This window comes from Alligator sinensis, unplaced genomic scaffold, assembly GCF_000455745.1.
Source record: "Alligator sinensis unplaced genomic scaffold, ASM45574v1 scaffold400_1, whole genome shotgun sequence".
Classification (NCBI taxonomy): domain Eukaryota; kingdom Metazoa; phylum Chordata; order Crocodylia; family Alligatoridae; genus Alligator; species Alligator sinensis.
In genome coordinates, this window is record NW_005841897.1 from 2,465,185 (window position 1) to 2,469,456 (window position 4,272).

Below are 4,272 nucleotides of genomic sequence, written 5' to 3' on the forward strand. Positions count from 1 at the left end.
AGGAGGAGAGGGAGTGACATTAGCTGCCTTTCCTCATAAAGTGCTTGGAGATCTGCAGAGGAGAAATGCAAAGAGCTGAAGCACCACTATAATGTGTGCAGGAACTAGAGCAGAGTCCTGGGGTGGGGTTAATTTGGGCTCATGTGATTGTTACCGTGCGCCACGTATGCTACGCAAACACTGTGATGGTGGCGCCACGTGAGAAGATGGCTTGCTCTTGTTTACAGCCTTATCTGCATCAGTGGTTGGGGCCAGTTAATCCCCGCTGTACCAGCTCATCCTCCTTGAATAGCAAGAGCACAGACCATTATTATTTGTCAGTCAGTGGCTCCCACAGGCCCCACCTGAGATCAAGACCCCATCCTGCTAGGAGTTGGGCAAACACAGAGCAAGAAGACCCATCCCCTTCCCTTAAGAGCTTATGGTCTAAAGAGACAAGACAGGCAGGGGGAGGAGAGAAGAGAATCAACTTCCCTGAGAGCACGCAGCAGGTTAGCAGCACCACCAAGAACAGAAGCCAGGTCTCCATCATATCTCACTGTCAGAGCCTACTGGAGACAGGGCATGTGCGGCTTTTACCCCAAAGACCTAAGCAAGGCTGACACTGCACCCCAGCCCATGGTGGGCTGCAGTGTCTGGTCCCATGGTGAGCCATGTCACTGGGACTTCAAAGGAGCTCCTCAAGCTACAGGGCAGGTGTCCCTATTACGTGGGATTTCCTTTTATTCCTTTCGCTTGTCTTCCTCCCCATCTCTTTGGCTCCCACCCATCCCACTGGAGACACCAGCCCTGGCATGGCCTCCTACCCTGTTAGCATCTGCTGGGCTAACTGGTGTCACAGTAGACTCTGTCTGCCTTTGACTTACCAGAAACCTTCTTCCTTTGGAAAACAGCCTGGGTCCAGCTGCTCCTTGCTGGGCATTTTGCTCCTCCTGTCTGCTCCACATGGGAGCTTTAATTGTGGGTTTCCAGGAGTCACTTTTGTCTGGCTGGCCGCAGGCTAAGGTGGTATCTCTTGGCTACATATGGCTCTGTGCAAGGTGCTACTGCGCCTCTTCCTCCCCCATCATTTCTTCTTTCTTCCACGCACAGCCCAGTCTCCTGCAAAGCAGCAAGGCCAGGCCACCAGACCACATTTTGGCAGGGTGACATGGGAACCTCAGTTCTGCCCACCTCCCCTGCCTCCCATCCCCTCCTCCTCCTCCTCTGTAAGCAATGACCTTGAAGTCAGTCCAAAGCAGGTGTTTTCTTCAGAGATGTGCTTATCACTGCTTACCCAACTCCTCACAAACAGTGTTGTGAGTGGTGTAATTAAGTGCCTTTTCAATGAAGGCTGAAGGCTTTGCTTTGGAAAAGGGCAGTTTGGCATGGGGTGGAGATGAGGGAGTTGTTTGAATTACTTCTTCAGGGAAGGTGCATAGGCTGATATTTGGTAACACTTCCTTCCCATTCACTTGAATGGGAAAGAGGTGCCCAAAGCCCAAAAGCAGCTGTAAGAAACCTCAGCTTTCAGGGTAAGGTGGGATGATTTGACCACTTTGGTATTATAACGTTGAAGCACAGCAAGCAGATAGTTGGGTGAGCAGAAGGCCTTACTTATATGACACAGCTATAGTGCACCTTGCCTGTGACAGGATGTGTTTGTGGGAGCGAAGCTGGGATCCGAATACTGTTGTAGCCTTGTCAGTCCAGCATGCCAACAAGTTTGGTTAAAGTCTATATGAACCAATGAGAGTAAACTTTCTTTAAAAAGTGCTACTCTTGCATACAGCCATGTGCTCCTTTGTTGCTCAGTTCATGGCAGTGATACTCAGCCATGGTGCTGCAGCCCCCTGGGGTGCCATGAGATCCTTCTAAGGGTGCCCTGAGGTGCTGCACAATTGTAGTACTCCTGGGTGGGTAAGCACCTGTGCACAATTCACAAGATAAACCCAGAGATTTCAAATACGAATCCAAAAAACATGCTGATCTGCTGTGGTCTTTCTGAGTTCTTTGTAACAGAGGAATTGCTCTAGTATTTTCTGTAGTCAAAAAACAAGTGAAAGCAAAGAGCTGGGATTTTCCAAGGGATGCCTTGAGTCTAACGAGGTTGAAACCCCCTGATCTATGGTGTAGTGCAGGGCTGTCCAATTCTAAGTGGCCGGGGCCGTACGCCCTGTTGGCCCTGCACTAGTAAAGGCTGCATCAGTCTGAGCTAAGTGCCTCCCCAACACTGCACACAGCAGAAGCACCCCAGCCTAACCATCAGCTCTCCAGCCGCAGGCTTAAGCTGGGCTGCACTGCACCTTCCTGTGCGTCTGGGGCAGGGCTAGGAGACAGGAGTTGGATGAGGGAGTTGGAGCCTGGAGACCCTGGCTGCCACTGCAGCCAGAGTGACAGGGGGAATGGCAGCTGGGAGAAAGACTGGGGGCCACAAATTAACCCTTTGTGAGCAGCGTGCCAACCACAGGCCACCAGTTGGATAACCCTGGCGCAGTGGGTTGACAGTAATGTAGCATGCATTGCCCTTCACTGTGCTCCTGCCAATACCGTTTGATGATTCCTCTCTGCTCTCCCATCTGTCTCCATCGGTTGTTTCTTGCCTTATCTTTTACTTGCAAGCTCTTCGGGGCAGAGACTGTCTTTTTGTCCTATGTTGCTTCAGCACCAATACAGTGGAGTCCTGATCCAGAAGGATAGTGCCTGTGAGCTATGGGGATGGTTATGATTTAGTGATGGCAGTATATGTTACTGTAGCAGCTTGTAGAGCACTCTGCTGCGTTGTACCAAAGCGTGTTGCAGATTAGGGTATTTGTTTATATCAGGGGTGTCATATTTGTGGCCTGTGGGCTGGATCAGGCCTCTAGCGCTGTGGTGTGGCACCCCTGGGGCTAGTAGAAGGGCTGGAGGCAGGACCCACTGCGAAATCCAAGGCACAGAGCCCTGCTGGGGATGTCCCCTGTGTTGGTGGCAGGGGGGAGGGAAGCTGTATTAACCCTCTCTCCTGCCACCGCCATGTCCAGATCCAGCCTGCAAGGGGCTCTGCAGTCCAGATCCAGCCCAGGAACCAAGTGAGTTTGACACCGCTGGTCTAGATGATATGGCACAGCAGTTCAGTTTCATGGCACACAGTATGGTACAACATTGCACAGCTAACCACCTCTGCACTATGCCAGGATAAATCATCTCAGTGTCTAAAAAGCTGCTGCCACCTAGTGTCCCCAGGTATTACTGTACTCGCAGCAACGTGGATGCAGACAGGTCTGATGGCATTTCCCACTGGAGCTCCGAAGCACCTTTCTGAAACTGGGCCGTAGCGGACTGTGTTGTGTTGTGTTACAGGACATTGCATTGCTAAACAGGCGAGACAATGCAACATTGTGCTGCAACATATCAAAACTGGTTAAACTACACATGCGGGTCAAGGGGCCTGATTCCCACACTGCCCAGCAGGAGGCATTTGCTGATCCAGGTCAGCGTGTGTTGGAAAAGGCAGGTGTGCACAAGGATCCCAAGGCTGGGAGAGCAGGGGAAGCTGCTCTCACTTTGGTGAGTACTAAATACGCTGTCCTCTCCTCTCTGCCCCGTGCAGCCCTCAACATTAAGTCCTGAATGAGTAAGATAGGTGGGAATGAGCCTTGTGGGGGAAGGGGAAGAGTTGTGATGGTGCTTTGGCCTCCTCCTTTTGAGCGGCAGGAGCTTTTCTCCCTATTGAATACTAAAGGAGTTGAGCCCACGAACAGAGCCTCTGTGCTGGAGAGAAGCCCAGGCTCCAGCCATTGGGGCCATTCCTGTTGCCTTTGATTTGGCCTTGGCCTTGTTGCTAATGGTTTTCTGCCCCTCAGTGTTGATGTGGAGCCTCCTTCCCTCTCAACTAATCCCATCTCCCAGCAGAGAGAAGAAAGAGGGGCAGATAAAGAGGAGGGGGATGGGAACTGAGAAACTTCATCCAACTTCTGGGAGATAAAAAAAGGCCTATTCAGCTGGGAAGAATACCAGCATGGAGATGGTCACCTAGCAACCTGGAGTAATTTGGCACGGCCCAGATTTCCCGGGGAAGGACCAATGATTTCTTGCTATCCCACGGAGAACTCAAGGCCCAGGAACCTTCCCAGGAGAGCAGGGGGGCGCTGCCAGGCCTGGGAAAGCCAGACAAGCCCTGTGAGAGAAAGGGCTGCAGAAGGGAATAAAAGATCCTGCAGAGAAAGCCTGAGTGAGTGCACAGGGGAGGGGCACTGGCATCTGGCTGGACCCAGGCTCCCCACAGCACTGGTTAACCCTTACTTACTGTGT